Source organism: Protopterus annectens, chromosome 7.part0 (assembly GCF_019279795.1).
Source record: "Protopterus annectens isolate FY-2018-M chromosome 7.part0, PAN1.0, whole genome shotgun sequence".
Taxonomy (NCBI): domain Eukaryota; kingdom Metazoa; phylum Chordata; order Ceratodontiformes; family Protopteridae; genus Protopterus; species Protopterus annectens.
Genome location: NC_056739.1, coordinates 1,408,955,192 through 1,408,968,813, shown reverse-complemented (window position 1 = coordinate 1,408,968,813; position 13,622 = coordinate 1,408,955,192).

Here is a 13,622-nt window from a genome sequence, read left to right as displayed (position 1 = left end):
AAACATGATTTGTCGTATAGGATTCTGATTTGCATCAGCTCCTATACGGCTATCGTGTGGTGGCTTCGACAACAATGTCGTGTCAAATGGGTTGAGCATTTGGTTCAACAATGTCACTGTTTGTTTTTTTTTTTCATTTCGGTATTACTATTCATTTTTCTGAAAGGAAAATGTTTTTCCCGTTCGAAGAAACAATGGTAAACCAGAAAGGGGATACCAAAGACTATGGGCAGCCTAGAGCATTCAGTACTTAAATTGCCTGCTTCCAGGGACAAAAACTTATAGATGTGCTAAAAAGTATTATTTGTAATAGCAGTGAACTGTTTTGCACTTATTGTTTATGTATGTAGGATGTAGCTTAATCCAGCGATGTAGTATATGCTGAAGGATGGAGCCACTGTGATAATGCTATATTCATTATGTCTGCAAATTAAACAGAGGAGAGAGATATACTTTGAAACAATGATTCCAGAAGTGATACATGTTTACACCAGAATAATGAAAGGCAAACAGAACTGGTTGCTGCTGGAGGGGGACTTCATCTCACCTAACAATCCAAAGAAAATGATAAATTAGATGGTGGAGGAAGGTGGTATAGAGGAAAATGACGAGTAAAGTGTGGACACCAACACAGGAGTTGTGAATGAAGAAGTGTTGAGTGGAAGAAGGACAGAAGCTCAGGAGTGAAAGCAGAATGAGGTCCTACAACAAAAAACAAATAGGGATTGGGAAAAAATCCTGAGAAGAAGGAACGGGGGAAGAAATAATATCAGTCTGTATAATATAGCTCTAGAGATGTATAAATGGGGAAAGTGAGAAATGTCAAAGCCTGGTCAGGCAGAGAGAGATAATTTAAAGTCTGTACAACATCATGAAGAGTTAAAAGTATGCTTTATATCATCTACTCATCAACAGCTTAGGCAATGAAGAATGAGTAACATGGAGAGGAGAAAGATATGGAGGAGATGAATGGAGGGGGAATTAAGAAAGGGAAAAAAGAGAGGCAAGGGTTAGTGGTATGGAGATATGATCTTGGTTATGTGACCTTTGGAGATGGTCAGCAGGACTGGTCATTCTTCCCTCTTGGTGAGTAGAGATAGAGAGATGTTGTCCATCCAATGATCTGGGAGACACTGTCTTAGTGGAATGGCAGGAAAGTGCTACAGAAGGAGAAGGGGGTTAAAAGTAGCCACCTGGAACATGGAGGGGCTGAAATTTAATTAAAGAGACAAGGACTATTAAAAATATGGGTTAAGGAAGGGGGTAGCATGGCTAGGTCAGAGGAATTAAAATTAAAGACAGGAGAAATGAAGAAAATGAAGAAGGTATATATATATACGGCTGGGAAAAGCATATATAGGGGTTTAAAAGAGGAGTGAGAATAATATGTCAAGAGAACGAAGATGCGACAAAAAATGAAAAGGCAAGATCAGAAAGGTAGGGGGATAGTGGGAAGATGGAAGATGGGGAGAGGGAAAATTTTGTGATTTCTTGATGAAATAAGGATAAGAGAGGAGTGACAGATGAATGGGTAGAAGCAATAATAAGCCTGAGAAAGGCTGGAGATAGAATTATCTGAGGATGACATTTTAATATAGTATAAAACTAAGCCAAGACCGATAGTTTGGAAGGCTACAATGTCAAAAGGGATGAAAGGAGGCATTAAGAGAAGAAATGGAAACATTTGAGGAAATTGATGTTTTGGGGATGCAGGGGAAAAAAGGGATACTTTTCTAGGGATGAAAGAAAGTAAGCCTTTAGTCTAGATATATTTCTTATGGAGAGAGCGTCTGTCAGGGGACTGGGATAAGGGACGAAGAGGGACCTGTCAGATCACAGTGTGGTGATTTTGGACTTTTAGACTGATAGGTTGAGAGACAGTTGAGATAGTGTGCTGTTTATTGGTGAGATATAAATGAAGTAGAATAGATACAAGAAATTGTGGGACAGAAATTGAAATAAAAATGAGAGTGAGGGGATGGTTTGTGGTTGTTAGCAAGTGGGATGGTATAAAAACAGAACATGCAGGTGTGATTATGAGCACGAGGGGGAATAGTAAAACAGAGGAATGTGGGGGGACTGAAGAGTTGCAAAATGTTGTGTAGATGTTGGCAAATACTGAAATATTAGTAAGGAAATTGAAGAAGATTTTGAGCAATTAAAGGTTTAGCAGAATGTATGGAAGGATATTAAGCTGAAGATAAAGATGGGTAGGAGGGAGAAATGTAAAATCAGTTATAAGCTTATCAGTGGAAAAACAGAATGGGTGAGAGAAAACAAGTGGAGAGATGGAGATGTGGTAAGTAAGACAAGAGAAGTCAGGGATGAGTTTAGGTAATTATATGAAATATTATACGGTAAGTCAGAAAGTATTGGAGGGAATGGCATTTAGGAGGAGATAGTGCTGCTATTAGGATAAATGGACTAAATGAACAAAGATATACGGCCAGGCTTAGTGGTGAAAGCTGTTAAATATTTGAAGAAAGGAAAAGCAATAGGTGCAGGTGGGTTTTCAATTGCTTTCTAGTGGAAGGTGGTCTTCAAGCGAAAAGGAATCAGAAGAGTTGTGTATTGAAGGAGTGCAGCTCAATATATGAAAACAATAGAAATGGTGCTATTTAACTGAAGACAGATAAGAAAATGTTGTGAAGTTACACACCCATTTCATCATGTAATGCAGACATATTTTTTCCTAGAATGTCAGCAAACTGACTAGAAAAGGTAGAGCTATAGCTTGTCAGCTGATACGCCTAACACAGCCCCAGCCCAATGCCAAAAATGATCTCCCCAGCACTGAGGTCCAAAAAAAGTCTTCTGTTCTTCCACATATCTACAGTGCAGCCTTTTGTTACATCTTTCATAGCTACACACACACACACACACACACACACGCACACACACACACACACACACACACACACACACACACACACACACACACACACACACACACACACAGACACACACACACACACACACACACACACACACACACACACACACACACACACACTAACAAGAACATTATTGTCATTGTGTAAGAATTGCTGATTGCCTTTTGAGTTGCAAGTTTGTAAACATTATTGAAAACATATTGTTTCTGATCCTGCTTTCAGATTTTCATGTCAAGATCTGATCGGCAACTCTTACATAATGCTGATTATGGCCCCTTGCAGCAACCAGTCACTGACTGTCATTTAAGCAAATGTGGCTGTAATGCAACTGCTTAAATGATGATATGAACTGCTTGCAGGAACCAATCAGGTCCTTTTTTGTAGTGCCATTGATGATCCCTAGCAGTTTGTGCCCAGGCAGCTAACTCCTTTGATCCTCTCTTGCTGCTGCTCTAAAACAGAGTTTGACAGTGCTCATTTGTGAAGAGTTGGTAGGAGTTTTGAAAAGAACATCAACAGACCATTGGAAGACAGTGATAAATTTTGTAAAATGGCCAGAATTACCAGGTGAGGAGTATGCTGAGATACTGTTAATAAATGCACAAAAAGCATGTGGTAGTACAGAGTGGGAGTTTCTGGAGGAATATTTGCGCCAGATTGTAGGAAAAAATAAATGGTGAAATGGAAGGCCATGTTTGAAGGCTTTGGTTAATGAAGGAAGGACAGGCAGGGTGGACTTATAAATAGGGACAAGTTAGGGAAGATTGTTTTCCCCAAATTTAATATTGATTGGTACTGGCAGCCATATTCAGATGTTAAGACAAGTGATGGGGGAGGAAGATGGGTTGTGAAAGAGGAATAGTATGCATTGCTTTGCAAATAACTGCATAGTGGTATCAGAAGATGTAGTAAAGAATTGGATGTCATCAAGGGATCTTGGAAAAAAAATCACAGTTAAGGTGCCATCTCAAGATGTCAGTGGTCATCAAGGTGGGGATACAGAGGAGGTGGGATTGCTGTGGTCAGATGAGGTGACAGTTATTTAGTGCTGAAGGTATATGGACAGTACAGTATTTTAAGAAGAAGAACTAGAAGAGAATTAGGAAGTCATTAAACTGTTGGTCAAATAGGATTTTTCATTTAAGGGAATAGGTGGAAGTAGTTATAATGCTGATCTTACCACCTGTCATTTATTTTTACAGAGAGCCAAATAGGGATCATTTCAAAGGAAAAGATGCAATAGGAGAGTCAGAAGTTGTGCTGTAGACCTGTATGGAGCTAAGAAAGGAGTAGAAGTACTGGGGCAATTAGGCAAGTAAAAAGAGAGGCGAGGTGTGCTGGATATAGTAAGATATGTGATGGCTATGACTGCAAAGCAAATATTAAGGTATATAGAAAAGTGAGAACATAGATAGCTACAGTGGGAAGAAGGAGAATTGGGAGAGCAGGGTGAAGAACTTTGGCAGTCAAGAAGGGAGACAATGGACTAGGGAGAAAACCCTATGTGAAGAAGAGCAGAGGCATGCAAAAGGGGATCTGACATTAATATATCTATAATTGGAAGGGCTGGGGAGTGAAAGAGAAAGGTACATGAGTTGTGTAGATTACAAATAGTTAAGACTGTGAATATTGTTAAAGAAGGGGGAAGGTGTTAAGGACATTAGAGAATGTGGACAATTGAGTGGGATAAGGAGTAGGGAAGGCACCAGACTGCTCTATGGTGGTTTGTAAAAGAGGATTCAGGAGAGGACAGGTAAAGTGCAGCAAGTGGAAACAGAGCTGAGAGAGTGGGTGGGATGGGGTAAAGCCCCAAAAGGAAGAACGGAGGTTATTTATAGGTGTTTAGTGCATGAGAGCAGTAGGAAGGCAATGGCAAAGGTGAGGGGGAGATGGGAGTAGAGATGATGAGGTACAGAAGGGTAATAAGCTTTGTGAGGAAGTGTGGGCCTCGCAAAGTGGCTGGCAGGATTGGTTATACTGGGTCATGTGCAGTAAGGATTTCTACATAGATGTTATGGGATACTGGTGAGGATAAGAAAGGATGGGCAGTGGCCAGATGGTTGGAAATGTAGTCCAGGAGAAAAAAAAGAAAACTTCGTTCACATTTTATTTGTGTGAGGAAAAAAAAGGGCAACTTATAAAGAATATGCATGTTGTAAATATAACAGTAATTTTGTTTCCTTGGAAGGCTTTCTAAACATCATACTTGAAGTGGCAGATCAAGAGATGGGACATGCATTTCATCTTCAGCAAAACCATGGTACTCACTTGAGTGTACTATGTTCCATGTCTGACACAGTTCATAACATCTTCTTCTGAATAGACTGCACCTTTTGACTATATCGCTTTTTAATAACAATAATTAGTTCTGGTAAGCTATGGAGAACCTGACCCGGATTCTACAAAAGCCTGCGCGGAGTGCAAGATGAGAGCAGTAGCCCACGCAGGCAATATGTCTGCCGTGCGATCCAGGAACAGCCGAACAGCTGGCAAGGGTGTGCACGAGACCTCCAGCACTAATCTTGCACGGACTAAGCCCTAGTATGCAAATCACCTCATCTGCTGTAGAAATCCATGCAAATGAGGTGATACTGCAATCCAGGAAGCTTGCAATAGTCTGTGCAAGACATGTGCAATCTGCAAAAATGTACTCGGTTACTAACCGAGTACATGTCTGCAAATTGCAAAACGGAGCTAGGACAGCTCCAAACATAGGCTGCATATTATTGAGGAAGCAAGCCAATGTCCAAGTAGAAGGCCACTGGCATTACAAAATGTAAAAGAAAAAAAATAAACAACGTTTAATTATATCTTCACCGATCTCGCCATGTTAAGTATAGGGCAGCGACGTGCAAAGGGGACCGGGGCAGGGGGGAGATAATAAAATAAACCAAAAATGAGCATTCTAACAAAAATCAGTATTCTGCCATGCATGTCAATGGCAGGCAAAAGACAACTTAGCCAGTGAGTAGTAGTTGCTAAGGGGGGAGCTCAGTGTGGGACATGTAACTATGCATTAGTAGGCAGTCCTATGCAAATGATGGAAAGGTTAGTGAATCCCAGATTTTCCCAGGGTATGAGGCAGGTCCCAAGAGTGTAAGAGTAGAAATAGCTGGGTGCAGGACTAGGATATAGGTGACATCATGGGGGAGGGTGTCAGGCATACTGTAAGCGGAATGGAGACCTGTGGCCCAAGATTGCTCCTAGGTTAGCACAGCTAAGCTAGGGGTGTGTCTAAACCTGCCCAGCACTCTTTACAAAGTGTAAGCAGGTGTGCGCACTGTGCACCGGGTTTTACAGGAAGAAAAAGTAGTTAAACTAGGAAATAGCAGCTCTGTGCACATATGAGCAGTCCATTTGCGCAGCATGCACACAGGCTTAAACAGGGAGGCAGTGGGAATGGAAAACCGCAGTAGGAAGGTAATCAAGGAGAACTAGCTTAGCTGACAGGTGAAGTGTATCAGAATCATCCAATTACACAAGCAGCAGACCAGCCCAGCCCAGCATACCACTATAAACTATGCAAACACCTTTCCCCTTGTTTTTCCCAAAAACTCTGAACCACCAGTGTATACAGAAGGGGAAATTTTACAAAACGAAAACAAGGGAAAAAATGATAGAGGCTGCTTTCCCTATCATGAATCAGCATGTGCAAGAGGTGGATGGTGGTGAGGATGTGAATACTGCTGAGCAACCCACAGTGAGGAGACAGAGAAGAATGTACAGACCAAGGGTAACCTACCAAGGGCTACATGAGCTGGAGATAGTGGAGTGCTATAGGGTGGAGAGGGACCTCCTACAGCAAATTGTTGAGCTGTGCCGGCCACGCCTCACACACAGAACTAATAGAGGGGAACCCTTCCCAGTGGATACCAAGGTATGTGTAGGCCTAAGAATACTAGCTACAGGTACCTTCCAAAGGCCAACTGGGGATATGATGGGGATATCACAGGCATCAGCATCCAGGGTACTCCACCATTTCCTGGATGCCATGTCAGCACATGTCGGTGAGCAAGTATATTTCCCCATCATTTGTGAAGCATTTGCCAGCAATATGCGTCTCTTCCACCAAATAGCAGAATACCCTGAGGTAGTGGGTGCAATAGACTGCATGCACATATGCATTAAAGCACCACCAGGTGAGCAGGGTGGGGTCTACATCAACTGCAAGGGCTTCCCCTCCATCAACTTCCAGGTCATGTGCGATGCCCAGGGCATAATAATGAATGTGTGTGCTGGCTGCTCTGGAAGTTACAATGATTCCCACATCTGGCATCTGATGCAGCTGTACCATACATTTGCCATTGGGGACATCCCACATGGTCACCTAATGGGGGATGCTGGATACGCACTGGATCCATGGCTGATGACACCCATCAGAAATGCACACACACCTGAAAGAATGCCATGATGAGGCACACGCACAAACACAAATCATAATAGAGCATGTGTTTGGGATGCTCAAGTCACGGTTCCAGTGTCTGGACACATCCAGTGGAGCCTTGCAGTACTCACCAACTACATGTACCCAAATTGTCCTTGTATGTGCCATGCTACACAATATGATCCTGCGGAAACAACTGCAGCAGAAACAGCATGGGGCAGGGCCACACAGCCCCCCACCAGTGCCAAGGCCTGCACAGGTGCAGAGTGACCCGGAGGAGGAGGAACAACCTGAGCCTACCCCAGTAGGAAAAAGGAGGCATGCCGAGTATGCCCTGGCCTTGGCAAAGAGGCAATGCATAGCACATGCACTGACACAGTAGAGACCCAGGAAATTACACCTCTCTCTGACTCGCACATACAGTAAACGTGATGCCAAACATAACACTACCTGTGCTCAATCATGTATAGGGAGTGTACTATGTGCATCCGACATAGGCAGCCCTGCAGCACCACCCTCAAGACTGGGACACCCACAAGGTAAGTGACACACACATGCCAGTTCGGGGGGCATATACCCAACAACAGTCACAGCCAGCAGGATAGGTGTAGACAAACACAATCAAATCCTGTACTATGGCCTCTGAATGAGCCCCATGGGTAACCCCTACCCCAGTCCAACACAGACAGACTACAGCAGGCCAGCTAGATGGATGTAAGTTTGAAGGCTAGGCAGTCAGAAACTAATATGTAGGTAGTTAAAGCTAAGATCTGTAGTACACTGTTATGCCTCTAGCCAGCACGACAGGTAAGACTACAGACTGAAATGGCATACCCGACATACCAGTACAGTCCTAGCAAATGTGTAAAAGTGTAAGGTGTGCCCCACTATCCTACGTACACTTATAGTAACAGTCAGGTGTGCCCCTCCACCTCTGTGTAGAAATGTAGAAACAGTCAGGTATCCCCCCCCGCTATGCAGAAATGTAGCAACAGTAAATGCCAAATGACTGATGTATACCCTGCAGACACAGCATGCTACCTGTCAGTGTACAACACAAAGGTCAGCACCGCAGTACAAACTACCTGGACTAGATCCACACATGCAATATAGATGGCCATACTGGGCATGCTCAAACACTTAGAGGAATGAAGGCAATCTCAGTCAACAACATACTGAAACTCCATACTGGGCATGCTTACACACTTAAACACATGAAGGCCATGTCAGCAAACACCAGTGGGCCAGACATATCTGGCAGTTGCAGTTCTTAGTGCAGACACATGTTCAGTATGCACCACTCCTGCCTTGCACACACAGTGGATAGGAATACAGACATATATGTAAAGACAACACACTATAATAAGTCAAAGGTAGACAGACATAGATATGGTGAAAAGGGTGACCGTGACAAGGAGCCATCTGAGCCTGTCCCACCCACCACACAGCCAAAGGGACCCAAACACATGAGTTGCAGGTGTCACTCAATGCAGATAATAGCCACCAGTATCTATCAGCATGACGGTGTGTTGCACGTGCCAGCTGTGCAACATGACTGTACAAGGAAGTAGTCACCTAGTAGCTATATACATGTACCTGTGGCATATGACCCCGTGTGTTCCCGCATGCGGCATGTCAACCCCTACATGAATGGGTTACGGCACATGCACACACTGCCCTCCCCATAGCAGTATCATGACAAGCCTGCTGAGGTCATCCAATGTGAAATACACCTGTGGGAGAGCTGTAGCTCAGTCATCCCCATGGTGCATCCCATAACTGTGTACTGCTGTACAGATAAACTAGTTAGGTAGTAGTCCTAACCCCAGACATGGCAACTGTGTGAGGGTGTGTTTGTGCACGTGTGTCTCGGTCTCTGACTGTGTAGGGAGAAATGCTTTGTAGGCTACTCACACTCCATACAGTTCATATACACAACTTTGGCAAGGTTGCTGATATCACTCACCTAGAAATACACCTCTGGAGTAATCATAGTCCAGTATTCTCTGTAGCATGTCCTGTAACTGTGTATTGCTGTAGTGTGGTTAAGTAGGTGTTCTAACCACAGATCTGGCAACTGTGTTTCTGACTGAGTAGAGAGCAATGCTTTTTAGCTCACCATACCCTGTACAATACATATACACAACTTTGGCAAGGCTGCTGATGTCACCCACCTAGAAATACACCTCTGGGGACACCATACCCCAGTAATTTCTGTAGCGTGTCCTGTAACCATGTACTGCTGTAGTGTGATAAAGTAGTAAGGTAGGTGTTCAAACCCCAGATCTGGCTTGTGTGTGTGTCTGACTGAGTAGAGTGAATGCTTTTTAGCCCACTTACACCTTGTACAATACATATACTCAACTTTGCCAAGGCTGCTGATGTCACTCACCTAGAAATACACCTCTGGGGAAATTGTAGCCCAGTAATCTCTGTAGTGCGTCCTGTAACTGCATACTGCTGTAGTGTGATAAAGTAGTTAGGTAGGTGCTCTAACCCGAGACCTGCCACTGTGTGCTTGTGTATCTGACTGAGTAAAGCAAATGCTTTTTTAGCCCACTCACACCCCGTACAATATATATACTCAACTGTGGCAAGGATGCTGATGTCACTCACCTAGAAATACACCTCTGGGGAAATCATAGCCCAGTAATCTATGTAGCGTGTTCTGTAACTGTGTACTGCTGTAGTGTGATTTAGAACTGTGGTAGGGTTCCTCCTCCACACATGGCAGTCCTGGATGCTTTGTGTGTGTTCCAATGTCTGCGTATGGAGGAAGGCATCATAGGCTACTCACTCGCAGTACATTTCAAATGCCCTACTTTTGCAATCCCGCTAATGTCATCATTCATTATGAAATACAACTTTGTGGAACAAGGTCTGTAGTAATCCCTGTGGTACGACTTGTTACTGCTCCATGCTGAAGTATGATATAGGCCTTGATTAGGGGTTCAATACCAGCACATGCCTGTTGTGGATGTTCTGTGTGTGTCTCACTGTCTGAGTAGAGAGCAATGCATTTTAGGCTAGTCACTCGTAGTACAGTTGAAATGGCCCTCTGTGGTAATCCTGCTGATGTCAATCAATGTGAAATACACTTTTGGGGAAGAAGTACTTCAGTAATGTCCGTGATGCGTACTATAACTGCATAGTGCTGTAGTGTAATAAATTAGTTAGGTGTGGGTTCAACTCCCAGACATGACAGGTGTGTGTGTGTGTGTGTGTGTGTGTGTGTGTGTGTGTGTGTGTGTGTGTGTGTGTGTGTGTGTTTGTAACTCGGATCCTGTGTAGAAGGTGTAGGCAATGTGGAGGGGGTTTTGCTTATTCCTTTTATGGTGGCCCTACTATATATCACGATGTCAACCATATAGGGATAACAGATGTAAATTAGCAGAGAGGCTGGGGTGCAAAGCCATACCCATACATGTGACATCAAGGTCAGCCACGTGTTTGGCTGTGGGGGGATGCCTATTCGTAAAAGACGTATAGTGTGTGGAGCCTCTCAACCCCATTAACGGTGCATGTGGACATATGTGTATTTGTTAATCTGCCATTGCTATCTACAGACGTATGGCCATATATACCTATATATATTAATATATTTGCTACTATATGTATAACCATGTCCGTATACACCTACATAGATATATAGCTGTGTACACATATGTAACGTGCTTATGTATATGTAGACACATATATGTGTCGATTTAGGCACATGCATGTATATATGTACACATATATTGATAGATATGCATATAGTTTTAGATAGTAATATATATATATATATATATATATATATATATATATATATATATATACATATCTAGATATGTTGTATCTGTTTAGATATTAATATAGGTACACACACATGCATCTAGATGTTGGTATACATTCCCTGTACTGTTGCATGACTGGACTGGATGATATGTTTCTGAAAGCATTACGTCTCTTTGTATCTGTCATGGCTTAGTGGGAAATCACTTTGTCTATGGTGGGCAGGGTCCTTGGGTTGAGCCTTGCTAGAGCTGTCATTATTGTTGCTGGGCAGAACACGGCACGTTGGATACACAGTAATTAAGGCACTTTAAAGCAGTTGTAAGCATGTTTGCGCAGAGCTAAGCAATGCCTACACAGGTTAAGCAATTCACCAGCTAACTCAAGGGGCACCAAGCCTGATGCGAGGCTATGATTACATGTGACAGTTAGGTAAGTTGCCATTCCATTTTGTAGTTCATGTAGTACACAGCCCAGGATGATAACTGGTCCGATGGATGCTGTATTCTTAGCTGTGGGTAGTGCGTTTCCTTCCTGTGTGGCCTTGATTACTGGGCAATGGAACCCTTTTCATATTGACATGGGCACATTTGGGGGTGAGAGGGGGTGAATGTGGCACTAAATCAATTTGCCAGGATATTGGCACATTCCGTGGGAGCAGTCTGTGTAATGTCATTCTGTTGCAGCTCAGAGCACTTCTGAGCATTGCCAGTTTGAATTCGGACATAACTATAGAATGCTGTGTATTTGTCTGTGAAATCTGTGTCGATTATAGTTACATAACCTGTTTTGGAGGATTCCATGAGGGATCTCTATGTCTTACTGGGGCTAGTAAGGGAGTTGTTGGCATCCTTGGATTACCCTTTTGTCTTCAACAGTGTCTACCATCTGTTGTATACTCTGTAAATGGCAGGAGACCACCAGACTGGCTTGATTATTTGGGAGGTGAGCGTTGTGGTTCTATGTGGGATGTCAGGAATCATGCACAAGTTGCTGTGCTCATACAGTGCCTTAGTCCAGGATCCATCAGTTGAACTGTCAGCTCCTGTCTCCATGGGTGTCACAAACATTGTCATTTTTGCCTTGAGTAGCATGATGTTGGCCTTAGAGATGTCTTTTACGGACAACCGTATATATATTCCTTTCACATGTTCAGTTTGATTAGCTTATGGTGGGATTACTTTGGTGGAGCTGCAGTTCCATGTACTGTTGTGATGGCTTAGTGGTTAGTTACTGTGACAATAGTGTATAGGGTGCTGGGTTCATGACCTGCAAAGGCAGGTTATTTTTCCTCTGGCCAGAACAGCAGTTAATGCATACAGACTAATTAGGGCAATTTAGGTCAGTCACACTCAATACAATTAAAATGCCCTACTCTGGCAATCCCGCTGATGTCAATCACTGTGAAGTACACCTTTGGGGAAGGGATACTCCAGCAGTCTCTGTGGTGTGTGCTATAACAGCATGATACTGTAGTGTGATATAGAACTCTGGTAGGGGGTTTATTCTCACACATGGGAGTTGTGGATGCTTTTGTGTATGTATCTATGCCTGTGTAGAGAGCAATGCATGCTTGGCTAGTCACAGTCACTACAATTCATCTGCCCTACTTTGGCAGTCCTGCTGATGTCACTCACTGTGAAATAAACCTGTGGGGAACAAATGCTCCACTAATCTCTGTGACGCATTCTATAATGGCATAGTGCTATAGTGTAATAACTAGTTAGGTAGGGGTTCTAATCCCAGATGTGACAGGTGTGTGTGTCATAATGTGTTGATGTTTGTCGTATGTATTCTATGTGGTTGTGTGTGTGTTTTTAAACATTCTTTTATGGTGCCCCTAGCATAATTCACAATATCCACCATGCATGGATAACAGATGTGATATCAGTACATAGTCAGTCACAGGTTTGAAACCGTGGACTGGTAGGTGTGTGACACACACATGCTTACCTTTTACTCTCCCAACCCACCCTGACTTATCTTTGCCTCTGTCTGCCTTTCTCACTCCCTCTCTGGTGGATGTGGAGACTTACACCTGCTTTGCTTAGGCAGCAGCATGTGTATTGTCAGTGATGCTCATGATGGCCTCTGCACAGATTACAGCCCTCCTCTAGCTGATTGCATGTGGAATAGCCGTGGTAATATTCCCATAGCCAATTGCATGGAAACACACTCCAATATCTAGGAACACCATGTTGGTGTTAGGCCTTTTCAGTCACTGTGAGCAGGAACTAGATCTGTTGTTTGGCAAACAGCATCACAGATGGATTGGGGACTTACCTCTGACAACATACACTGTGGAAACAGGTCAACACACAGGAGGGGGATGTGTCTGTCCTTTAATACTTGTCATGTCGGTGCTATGTTCATGAGGAAGCCCCATCTGTAGGGTAATCTGCAGACTGGGCAGTGTGTGGTGCCTTGTGTTCCTTGTGTTACCCACAGAGCACCTATCTCTCAACTGTAGAAGGTAGTGTGAGGATTGCAGTCAGTAGATGGTGACAGCCGGGAGAGGTACTGATGTCATATCCCTCATAGGACATATGTTGCATCACACCCTGTTACAA